At 42.2% G+C, this 13,125-nt stretch overlaps 1 protein-coding gene and 1 non-coding gene across 2 annotated transcripts in view; both read right to left on the bottom strand.

The window, feature by feature from the left end:
* PITPNC1 (phosphatidylinositol transfer protein cytoplasmic 1) overlaps positions 1-13,125 on the bottom strand; it is a 280,286-nt gene that overhangs the window by 222,793 nt on the left and 44,368 nt on the right. The window lies entirely within an intron of this gene.
* Positions 10,338-10,444, bottom strand: LOC136407276 (U6 spliceosomal RNA). The gene has a single exon (XR_010751833.1). It is a non-coding gene; the product is annotated as a U6 spliceosomal RNA (small nuclear RNA).

The raw sequence follows: 13,125 nt of genomic DNA on the forward strand, positions 1-13,125 counted from the left end.
GCAAAAGCTCACCAGCTTGGACCCAAGGTCGCTGGCTCGAGCAAGGGGTTACTCGGTCTGCTGTAGCCCAACGGTCAGGGCACATATGAGAAAGCAATCAATGAGCAACTAAGGTGTCGCAATGAAAAACTAATGATTGATGCTTCTCATCTCTCTCCGTTGCTGTCTGTCTGTTCTATCTATCCCTCTCTCTGATTCTCTCTGTCTCTGTTAAAAAAAAAACAAAAAAAAAAAAACCACTGGTCATTAGACTTAGGCCAACCCTAAATCCAGGATTGTTTCTTCTTGATGTCCTCAACTAATTAACATCTGGAAAGACCCTATTTCCAAATAAGCTCACATTGGTTGCCAGTGGACACCAATTTTGAGAGGACAGACATTATTTAACCAACGACAGAAGGCTATCATTATAACTGATTACCCACCTTCCCAAAAAGGCCATCAGAACAAGTCTCCTTCATCTCACAAGCCCAGAAGTCCAAGAAGAGTCCTGCTACCCTGGTCTTCTATCCCTGCTCCCACTTGGACCTTGACTCTGCACACAGCACAGGGACATAAATGATATCGCTCCTGTGCTTATAACTCTCAGTGGCTCCCTTTGTAAGGACATGTCCCAAATTTCTGGTCGGGCCTACAAAGCCCTGCCCGGTCTGCCTGACGCACCCTTCTAACTCCTGAGCCTCTCCCTCCTTTATTCCCCCTTCCTTGCCTCTCACCACCTTCTGCCAGCCTCCTGGCACGCCCAGCTCTACCTTACTCACCATCTTGCTCAAACACACCCAGGTCATTACAGCACTAGCTGCTTGCTCTGTCTGGATGGCTGTCCTCCAAATTGTTATTTGGCTCTGACTCCTGTTCCAATGTCAAGTCCTTGGAAAAGCACCTGCACCTCTGCACACCTGAGGTCACTTGACGTGTTACCCTAATTTCTGTGTTTGCTTATTTAAAGTCTGTCTCCACCCCCAGAATGTCAGCCCATGAGGGCAGGGACTTGCCCAGAGGAGCTCACAGTTTAGTGAGGGGATAAAGGCATGGAAATAGTAGCAATATTTACGGGGCCAGGCACTGTTGAGTGGATTTTATCTTTACAACAATTTTATCTTTACAACGGGAGATGTACTGTTATTCCCATTTTACAGATGAGGTAACTGAGGCTGAACAACTTGCCAAGGGAAGGCAAAGGTTCAAACCAGGCAGTCTGACTGAAGATCTCTGCTTTACGCTTCTAGCCTGCCTCCCAAACACAGATTACAGCACTTTCCCAAGGAGCACATAAAGGTTACCTAATAGGCCTTTGCGGGCTTGTAGAGGAAACTTGGCCTGAATAGAGGTAGGAGCTTCCCTTTGCTGCTCAGCTCTCAGGCACAGAGGGCAATCGACATGTGCAAACAGCCAGACCTTACAAGAAAGTGGCAGGGAGCAGACTGCATTCAGTGCAATGATAAGTAGTTTCTGGTCATCCCTTTTGAGCACTGGGAGGGACACAGGATCCTGGCTCCATAGCTCAGGTGTCACCATTAAGTCCAGTTGCTGCAACTCACTCCCGACCTGCAGCCCTGGTTCCATGCTCTAATGCTCACATGTCCGGACTTGCTCCCTCGGCCTGCAGCCAAGGCCTCCACACTCTCTACTTCATACCTGTAGCTCTGTCTCCTTCCTGGCTTCCCTTGGTCAGAGAGCAGCTAAACCCATTTCTGACAATGACAGCAAGGAGGAGACAGAAAAACTACAAAACATGGAAGACTGAGAACTATTTAGCACAAAAGCAAATGGCTTTTTGGCCAAATATCTGCAAGGTTTGCCCCCACAATTCACTTGGGTCTCTGTTCAAATGTCACCTCATCAAAGGCCTTGCCCCATCACTGTCCCCCAACCTGACCCTTTATCCTGCTTTGTGTATCTATCCCTAACATCATACTTGTATGTTTTGTAAGTTCCTAGGTTGCTGTCGGAGTTCCCCTTCCTACAGAGGGCAGGGAATTTGTTTTGGTCAGTGTTGTGTATCTCTAGTGCCCAGAACCATGCCTGGCACACGGTGATCACTCAATAAACCGGGGTAAGCTAAATGAGAACAGACCCCCACACCTGAACTCCAGAGGCAGAACACACTGGGTATAACAGCTGATACACAGATCTCTAAAGAAATCAAGGCAGTTTTTATTTTTTCTTAAGAGTAAATGAGATGTTCATAAAGCCTGTAACTATGTTTCTAGAACATAGCAAGCCTACAGAAACATTAGCTATTATTATAGAAAAACGTTCTAAAAAGATTTACATGATTTGGGTAACCTTTCCTTATCAGGTACACCCAGCTCACTTCCTGAGAGTTTCAGTTTGAGAGCGTTTCCTGGAGTTTTCCGGGATGGCTAACCCCATTTAGGGAACAGGAGGCAGTGTGGGTGTGGTCGGTGATGTCTGAAACTGAAAATATTTGACCGAGCCAAATAGAACAGAATTTCAAAATGCTGCTGATTTCTTAGTTTCCCTTTCTGATAGTTCATTACTAGTGTACAAAAGAATGCAGTTGAGTTCTGGATATCTATTTTGCATCCTGCTACTTTACTGAACTCATTTATCAGTTCTAGAAGTTTTCTGGTGGGATCTTTAGGGTTCTCTATATACAGTAATCGGCAAATAATAAGTTTTACCTATTCCTTTCCAATTTGGATGACTTTTTTTCTTCTTCTTGAGTGATTGCTGTGGCTAATACTTCAGTACTATGTTGAATAAGAGCAGTGAAAGCAGAAGTCCCTGTCTTGTTCCTGATCTTAAGGGAAAAGCTTGTAATTTTTACCCACTGAGTGTGATGTTGGCTGTGGGTCTGTCATGTATGGCCTTTATTATATTGTGCTATGTTCCCTTTAGTCTCACTTTTATAAGACACTGAAGAATCATGGCTGGTTGGCTCAGTGGTAGAGCATCAGCCTGGCGTGTGGAAGTCCTGTGTTCGATTCCTAGTCAGGGCACACAGAAGAAGCAACCATTTGCTTCTTCACCCCTCTCCCTTCTCTCTCTCTCTCTCTCTCTCTCTCTCTTTCTCTCTCCCCCTCCCACAGCCATGGCTCAAATGGTTCAAGCAAAGTTGGAGCCAGGCACTGAGGATGGCTCCATAGCCTCAACTCAGGCACTAAAATAGCTTGGTTCCCGAGCAATAGAGCAGCAGCCCAGACAGGCAGGGCATCACCTCTACTTGCTGGGTGGATCCAGGTCAGGGTGCATGCAGAGTCTGTCTCTGCCTCCCTACCTCTCACTTAATAAAAATAAATAAATAAATAAATAAATAAATACACTGAAGAAAGAACTTACAAAAGATGCAAATAAGTGGAAGCATATACTGTGTTCATGGGTAGAAAGAATTAATATCATTAAAATGTCCATACTACCCAAAGCAATCTATAGATTCAATGCAATTCCTATCAAGATACCAATGGCATATTTCACAGAACTAAAAAATATATATTCCAAAAATTTATATGGAACCATTAAAGATCCCAAATAGCCACTGCACTCTTGAGAAAGAACAAAGTTGGATGAATCACACTACCTGATATCAAATTATACTATGAGGTCATAGTAATCAAATGGTACTAACATAAGAACAGATATACAGACCAATAGAACAAAATAGAATGCTAAGAAATTTATTGGAGTGACACAGGTTAACAAAAGTATGTAGGTTCAAACAAAAAGGTTTTGTACAGCAAAGGAATCCATCACCAAATGAAAAGACAACCCACAGAACATATTTGTTGATATATCTGATAAGGGGTTAATATTCAAAATTTATAAAAAACTTATAAAACTCAACGCCAAAAAAGAAAAGAAAACCAATTCAATTAAAAAATAGGCAAAGGATCTAAATAGCCATTTCTCAAAAGAAGACATGAAATGGTCAACAGACATATGAAAATAAGCTCAATGCCACTAATCATCAGAAAAATGCAAATTGCCCTGGCTGGTTAGTTCACTTGGTTAGAGCATTGTCCCAAAACACCAGATTGTGGATTCTATCCTCAGGGCACACACAGGAACCGACCAGTGAATGCAAAACTAAGTGGAACAACAAATGAATGCTTCTCTCTCTCACTCTCTAAAATCAATCAAAAAAAATTTTTAAATGCAAATTAAAACTACAATGAGATATCACATCATACCTGTCAGAATGGCTATCATCAATAATTCAACAAACAAGTGTTGGCAAGGGTGTGGAGAAAAGGGAACTCTTGTGCACTGTTGGTGGGAATGCAGACTAGTACAGTCACTGTGGAAAGCAATATGGAGTTACCTCACAAAATTAAAAATAGAACAGCCTTATAACCCAGCAATTCCCTTCTGGGAATTTATCCAAAGAAATCTGAAACACGAATATCTGCACCTATGTTCACTGCAGCGTTATTTACAATAACCAAGATTTGGAAGGAACCCAAGTGCCAAGCAGTAGATGAGTGGATAAAAAACAGTGGTACATTTACACAGTGGTATATTACTTGGCTATAAAAAAGGAAATAAAAAATAAAAACAAAAAAGAAGGAAATCTTACCATTTGGGACAGCATAGATTGACCTTGAGAGTATTGTGCAAAGTGAAATAAGCCAGTCAGAGAAAGACAAGTACCATGTGATTTCACTCATATGTAGAATCTAATGAATAAAATGAACTAACAAGCAAAATAGAGACGGATCATAGAGAGCAGGCTGACAGCAGTGGGGAGGGAACGTGGGGGTAGGGAGGAAGGATTGAGCAAAAAACGAGAGAGAAAAACAAGTAACTATGTTGCTGAAATAAGAATACAGTCCATTGTCAAGAAAGTCATGACTTTTAGATAAAAGTTTTTCTGAGTGATTCGTGTTGCGCCCTGGGAGATATAATGTGTGGAGAAGGTAATGTAAACTATGCATAAACCCATGTTTATGCTTCTAAGATAAGTTGTGCTAAGGGACAAATCCATATTAGCATTCAAGGCCATAGAAATTAGTCTGTTTTACAAATTACCATGTAATTAAACTGAAGGCACATGAGATCTATTTTAAGCACATCCTTTCTTTATTCTTAGTATTCCGCTCAATGTCCAAGTCTTCTCTAGCCAAAACCACAACTTAAAAACTGCAAACTCACTGTACTATCAAGGAATAAATTCTAATTGCACCCTAAAACCACACTGCTGGACAAGCTGTGTTCCTGTCATGAATGATGGTGTAAAAGGGGGCCGACAGTATAAAGAATGGGAGAGAATGTAGAAAGATGGGTAAAACTTGAGGGTAAGACAAAACAGGAAACTTAAAAAAAAGTAGTTTTCATATTAATGATCATTAAAGGGATACTTCACCCTAAGTATATAGAAACACAGAATGAACTTCTTTCAATAGTTCTAGTTTTTAGATCACAATAGATCTATTTTTTTTTTAATTTTTTTTTTTAGATTTTATTCATTCATTTTTAGAGAGAGAGAGAAAGGGAGAGAGAAGGGGGGAGGAGCAGGAAGCATCAACTCCCATAAGTGCCTTGACCAGGCAAGCCCAGGGTTTCGAACCAGCAACCTCAGCGTTCCAGGTTGACGCTTTATCCACTGCGCCACCACAGGTCAGACTAGATCTAGTTTTTACAATAGATCACAAAGCAACAGAGAGCTAATAATCCTGAGATGTTACCATTGAAAAACTCCTCCACATCTAGAATTATCTTGAACTCTTTATAAATCTTATCTCTACATCTCTAAAAGGCACCTCTTTGAAGAAGGGCAAAATAAGCTTCAGAAAAGTTAAAAGACTACCCCACCCCCGCAACAAGTAGCTGGGATTCAGAACTGAAAATGAAATCCTGTCATTCCAAAGCAGTGTCTTTTCAGCTATACTGATCACTCCTCAGTAATCCCAAATGCTATTGTGTCAAAATGTTTGCCCAGGTTCATTGCCGAAGAGAAAACAAAGACTATGTAGTTTGTTTTCATGAACCTATATTTATTCACTATTTAAATCATGAAATTGTAACCTTACTCATGTTTAATGTTTAAATATTCTTTCTTAAAAGGGTAGGTTGACATGAAAATTCCCCCAATCATAGAAACAAAATTTTAAATGAAAATTAATGAAAGAATAACTGTAAAAATTTAAGTATCTTTATTCTGTAACATAAAAAGTGGATGACCTTATCAATCACAATATATCAATCTCAAAGTGACCCATGAAATAATAGACTAGCAGCACTGAATTACAGTAAGTACTGTGTGTATGTGTGTGTGTATGTGTGAGAGAGAGAGAGAGAGTGAGAGACAGAGAGACAGAGAGAGACAGAGAGAGGGACATATAGGGACAGACAGACAGGAAGAGAGAGAGATGAGAAGCATCAATTCTTTATTGCGGCATCTTATTTATTGATTGATTGCTTTCTCATATGTGCCTTGATGGGGGGGTGCTACAGTAGAGTGAGTAACCCCTTGCTCAAGCCAGTGACCTTGGGCTCAAGCCAGCAACCTTGGGCTTTAAGCCAGGGGCCTCAGGGCCCAAGCCAGCAACCATGGGGTGATGTGGATGATCCCATGCTCAAGACAGTGACCCCATGGCTCAAGCCAGCGACCTCAGGGTTTCAAACCTGGGTCCTCTGCATCCCAGCCCCACACTCTGTCCACTGTGCCACTGCCTGGTCAGGCTACAGTCAGTACTTTTTAATCTACTCATCAGAGGTTCATGAAATAATTTTAGTCAATACCTAAATTCTCTCTATCTCCCTCCCTTCCTTCTTTCTTTCTTTTCTTCCTCCCTTCTCCCTCCCTCACTCCCTCTTCAGTAAATTAAAACATCAGGAAGTAAGGATGGGTATTAAGAAGGTTAACTGCCCTGGCCGGTTGGCTCAGCGGTAGAGCGTCGGCCTAGCGTGCGGAGGACCCGGGTTCGATTCCCGGCCAGGGCACACAGGAGAAGCGCCCATTTGCTTCTCCACCCCTCCGCCGCGCTTTCCTCTCTGTCTCTCTCTTCCCCTCCCGCAGCCGAGGCTCCATTGGAGCAAAGATGGCCCGGGCGCTGGGGATGGCTCTGTGGCCTCTGCCCCAGGCGCTAGAGTGGCTCTGGTCGCAATATGGCGACGCCCAGGATGGGCAGAGCATCGCCCCCTGGTGGGCAGAGCGTCGCCCCCTGGTGGGCGTGCCGGGTGGATCCCGGTCGGGCGCATGCGGGAGTCTGTCTGGCTGTCTCTCCCTGTTTCCAGCTTCAGAAAAATGAAAAAAAAAAAAAAAAAAAAAAAAAAAAAAAAAAAAAAAAAGAAGGTTAACTACTGTTTCATGTTTTAATTTTCTTAAAACATAAATGCATGTTTGGACTGAGTCAGGATGTAAAATGTACTTTTTACTGTGGGTCATAGTCAACCTCTGAAAGCCTTTGAACTGTGTTTCTTATACATATTCATTATTGAACATTTGTAAAACACAGGAAAATTATCAGAAGAAAGTTTAAAATCATCTGTAATCCTGTCACTCACGATGACTATAATTGACATTTGTACCTCCCAGGCAGGGTATGTTTTATATTATGCAGACACTAGCTAGACACACTGGCACTGAATACTCCTAAATCTTCTAATGGAGCAGCAGCATGATTTCAATAGAAAACTGACCCTTCATGGCAGTGTGCCACAAATGGGGACGGGGGAGATGTCCTTGAAGAAGATGAACTGGTGTCATTTCAGATGCTCAGACATCCATCAATCTCTGATTACATCAATTGATAGGTGGAATTGATTTCTAGCACCCTGTTCACAAAAGGAATGCAATATTCCATCTTAAAGGTAAACATCTGATTCCACCATCAACATTTTCAACAAAGATTCAATCAAATAAGATTATATATTTGCCTGGAATTTTGCTTTCTAAGTTTTGAATAGGATTTATTTTTAGCCTTGGGAGTGATGGATTTTGTGTTCATTGGTCCTGGGGAGAATAATCAGTTCACAGGAATGCTTGGGGTGCAGCCAATGTTCAAGCACAATGAAGGATGACTAAGAAATACAGCAAATCCGGCACGCATGCTCTTGTGAGACTTCGAGGAGGTCATAATAATGAGAGTGTCAATTGTGGGAAAGGAACAAAGTAGCCAGGGTCTCACAATATCACAAAGCCCATATGTATTAGCACAGACTCACCCCAGAAAACCAGGAGAACTTCTCCTGGGGTAACTGTAGAGGCTAGCTCAGGATGAGAAGGTCTCTGGGCACAGCACCTCCTCAGCAGTGAGGAATTAAACGTGTAAGGACCACATACTTGCGTTGCTACAAAGGAGAGATGTGTGGAACACAGTGCCAAGAACTCACAGGCATATGAAAGTGATCCTCAAAGTGAACAGGGATTCAAACGTCATCAATTAAAACTGGTTTCATATCAAGCCTGGGTATCCTTACAAAACATTTATATATTTATGTTCAAATGAGCTTCTTGCTCCAAAGTAGGGCTTTTACACTCACAAGCATGCAGGAAGTTTATGATAATCTAGCAACCTATTGGTAAATAGCTACTTTTTTTTTTTTTAAGAGAGAGAGACAGACAGACAGGAACAAACAGGAAGGGAGAGAGATGAGAAGCATCAACTCTTCGTTGTGGCACCTTAGTTGTCCATTGACTGCTTTCTCATCTGTGCCTTGACCAGGCGAGAAGGAAAGGGTTCCAGCTGAGCCAGTGATCCCTTGCTCAAGCCAGCGACCTTTAGGCTCAAGCCAGCAACCTTGGGGTCATGTCTATGATCCCATGCTCAAACTGGCAACCCTGTGCTCAAACTGGTGAGACCACCCTCAAGCCAGATGAACCTATGCTCAAGCTGGTGACCTTGGGTTTCAAACCTGGGTCCTCAGCATCCCAGGCTGATGCTCTATTCATTGTGCCACTGCCTGGTCAGGAAATATTGACACAGTCACACTCACTCCTCTAACCTACTATTTATGGCTGTGTAGTCAGGGGCACTGAACTTCTTTCCCTTATATTGTCAAATAAAAAGATGACAATGGCCAACACAAGAGCCATCTACTGTGAATGAATCAAAACAATACCTATATTTCTGTCAGATTGGCAAAAGATATATTTTTTGATGTGGTACATAATTCTGGTAATTAGTTTATGTGTGCCATGAGATGACAAAGTTTGAAAATCACTGTGATAGAGACCTCATGGCCCACAAAACCAGTCATAGCTAATCAGTGGCCCTTTTAGAAAATGTTGGCTTGTAGCAAGGATTTTTAGTGAAGCAATGGGCCTCCCTAACAGGTGGTGTATCTTGAATAAGCCGTGGCCATTTCTTCCTCCATAATGATTCTTCTTTCTCTACAGATTTACTTTAGTTATTAAGGGGCATATGAATAGCTGTAAAATGTAACAGAAGCACCAATGGGATTTGGATCGATGTTAAACCCATTTCAGACAAATGTGACTTTCAGGGCTGCAAGTAATCTACTCAAAACCTCTTCCATGAAACTGATTTGGAAGTTTCCCCCAGAATTCAAATGAGGAAGACACCTAAGAAGGGCCATCGCCACTCTGCACATGGGGACTGGGCCACACGTTCCTTCCAGGCTGGAGCTACAGAAACTCTCCTCTTTTCTTTAGCAACTTTCTTCTCTTTGCCCTTTGCCCTAGAACCACAGGACGGAAACCCACATGGTCAATCTGGCCACATACCTGTCTCATTCAAAAGTAGGTAGACCAGGCAACTCTGTAGGTTGAAAATACTAGCAAACAGATTTCCCCAACTCTCTATAGCAGCCCACAGCTGCACTTTTAGAAGAGGAAGCACTGCCTGCTGTGCAGTCACCAGGGTTCTCCAGGTGGGCATCACGTCCCCCAGGTTAAATCCCTGGGAGAGCAAAGAGACTATTTCCCCAACACATGTGGGTCGCTGTGTCTGTCAGGAAAAAGACCTTTATTCAACTTGTACTGCATGATTTGAAAGCCAAATCCAAATCTCAATGCCATCCCGATAATATTGCTATTAAATAAAATCCTCTGTTGTGTTGGGGGCTTTAAAAAATCAGTCTGCCACAAAAAGCCTCTGAACTTAATAAGGCAGACACCTGACCCACTCTTCAGCAAGCTCCTCCACAAAGTATCACTGGACTTTGTTCAACATATCAAAACAATTAGGAATTGAATAGTGATACATTTAAAATGCTGCTCTTCCTTAAATTCTTCCTCATAGTAAAAAAAGTATCCTACAGTCTTGAGAGTATCAGAATCAAGACATAGCTGGGTTCAAATCAGAGCTTCATCCCTCATAGCAGACCTGACACTTGCTAAATGCACACTATATGGAAGGCACTGAGGCACATCCATACTCCACTATTTCTCAGCCCACTTTTTTTTTTTTTTAAATATGGAACGCTTCACGAATTTGCATGTCATCCTTACGCAGGGGCCATGCTAATCTTCTCCGTATCGTTCCAATTTTAGTATATATGCTGCTGAAGCGAGCACTCTCAGCCCACTTTTAAAGATGAACAAACAGAGGCTCAGATTGTGAAAGTGACTTGTCCAAGGTCAAGCAACTAGTAAAAGCTGGCAGAACTAAGATTCAAACTCAGTCTCTCTCCAAAGCCCTGTTTTATTCTGCCCCCACCCCCACCCCATGCCACACAACGGTGGTTAGACAAGGTCAGAAGTCTATGCCCTCCTCTCTTCCTGGGACAGGCCCGAGGAGGTGCTGTTTCATTTTTCTCTCTACCTCTCCTTCTGTTCTTTGAAAACATACAGTGGCACAGTCTTTTTTCCGAAGATTTGGCTTAAGCCTTCTCTGTTCCGGTCATGACTGAATCATACTTCCTACAAGTTACACCAGTTCATCACCTTGCTGGGTTCTGAGGGTTCACAGGTTCTTACCTCATCTCTCGTACTGTGAATCTTAACTTCAATTTGAGGTCGTTTCCTGTTGGCCAGAGGTATCACCAACACAAGGAATCTACTCCTCAACATAATTTGTGGAAGGTCCCTAATGGCCTTGATCCTACTAGACCAGGGGTAGTCAACCTTTTTATACCTACCGCCCACTTTTGTATCTCTGTTAGTAGTAAAATTTTCTAACCGCCCACCTGTTCCACAGTAATGGTGATTTATAAAGTGGGGAAGTAACTTTACTTTCTAAAATTTATAAAGCAGAGTTACAACAAGTTAAAGCATATAATAATAATTTTACTTACCAAGTACTTTATGTCGGATTTTTACTAAGTTTGGCAGAATAAATCTTTATAAAACAACTTACTATAGTGAAATCCATCTTTTTATTTATACTTTGGTTGCTCCACTACCTTCTAGCCTACCTGGAAGGGAGGATGACTAGGAGAGGTGCGCAGAGGTCTCCCGAAGTGCCATCTTCCCCTCTGTACCCAAAAAAGGCTGGATAAGAATAAGTTCTAGTTAACATCATGGATAAGGCATTATTCATGGGTGGTGAGATTCTCAGTAATTTCATTATGAATTAGGTATTTCTGAATTTCCTTCCATGACATACAGACTGTATAAGTAGAGGACTACTGACTTTTTAAAAAATGTTTATTATTGATTTTTAGAGAGAAGATGGGAGAGGGCAGGCGCAGGAAGCATCAACTCATAGTAGTTGCTTCTCGTATGTGCCTAGATTTAGCAAGCCTGGGGCTCCAAACACCTGACTCCAGCATTCGAGATCGACCCCTTTATCTACTGTGCCACCACAGGTCAGGGGGGACTATTGCTTTCATTAGAAGAAATGTTGGAGCCTGACCAGGCAGTGGTGCAGTAAATAGTGTGTCGGACTGGGATGCGAAGGACTCAGGTTCGAGACCCCGAGGTCGCCAGCCTGAGCGCAGGCTCATCTGGTTTGAGGAAAGAAAACAAACAAACAAACTCACCAGCTTGGATCCAAGGTCTCTGGCTCGAGCAAGGAGTTACTCAGTCTGCTGAAGGCCCATATGAGAAAGCAATCAATGAACAACTAAGGTGTCGCAACGAAAAACTGATGATTGATGCTTCTCATCTCTCTCCATTCCTGTTTGTCTGTCCCTATCTATCCCTCTCTCTGACTCTGTAATAATAAAAAAAAAGAAACATTGGAGAGTAAGCCTGAGTGCCAAGATACTAAATGCTTCCATGATGAGAAAATATATTAAATGTCAGGAAATGAGATGGAAATAAAAACACAAATAGGAAGTTGGGCTGGTTTATCTCTGTGTGCCCCCAGAATTTAGAACCTTGGCTAAGCACTGAAATTTTTTTCTCCAGAGCTCTGGCTGCCCTTGGGAGCATGTCAACAGGCTATGACTCAGGAATTCCTGAGAACCTTCCTTTGAAGGTTACAAAGTCGTATTTAATACAAAGTGTGTCATAAAAAGACTCACTAATCATTGATCAATAAAATATATTCCCTTCCACAGAGTATCTTTTTAGCTTCAATCTGAAAAGCATTGCTTTCCTGTCACCCCTGGGGAATCAAAGACAGACTATTGTCAGGCCCACGAGCACAGAGAAAAAGGAGAGAATGACTTATCTTTGAAAACTTTGTACCTTATGTGTAGCCAGAACTGGATTTTTCTGGAACAAAGGTTTTTGGTTTTTTTAAATGGATTCTTTAGAGACAGGGGAATGGAGAAAGAGAGAAAAGCATTCATTTGTTGTCCCACTTGCTTATAAATTCATTGGTTGCTTCCTGAGTGTGCCCTGACCAGGGACTGAACCCACAACCTTGGTGTTTAAGGATGATGCTCTAACCTACTGAGCTAACTTGCCTGAGCCACATAGATTTTTTTCTTTTAATGAGTCAGTTTACTCTTTAATTCACGAAAAAGAAGGTCTTCTCTTTCTCAGATTTTTCCTGATACAATTTTTTTTTTTTTTTTACAGAGACAGTCAGAGAGAGGGATAGATAGGGGCAGACAAACAGGAACGAAGAGAGATGAGAAGCATCAATCATCAGTTTTTCGTTGCGACACCTTAGTTGTTCATTGATTGCTTTCTCATATGTGCCTTGACCGTGGGCCTTCAGCAGACCAAGTAACCTCTTGTTCAAGCTGGCGACCTCGGGGTCTCGAACCTGGGTCCTCGGCATCCCAGTCCGACACTCTATCCACTGCACCACAGCCTGCCTGGTCAGGCTCCTGATAAAATTTTTAAGGTCAAAACTAGAAAGT

The sequence above is a fragment of the Saccopteryx leptura genome, chromosome 5, assembly GCF_036850995.1.
Source record: "Saccopteryx leptura isolate mSacLep1 chromosome 5, mSacLep1_pri_phased_curated, whole genome shotgun sequence".
Classification (NCBI taxonomy): domain Eukaryota; kingdom Metazoa; phylum Chordata; class Mammalia; order Chiroptera; family Emballonuridae; genus Saccopteryx; species Saccopteryx leptura.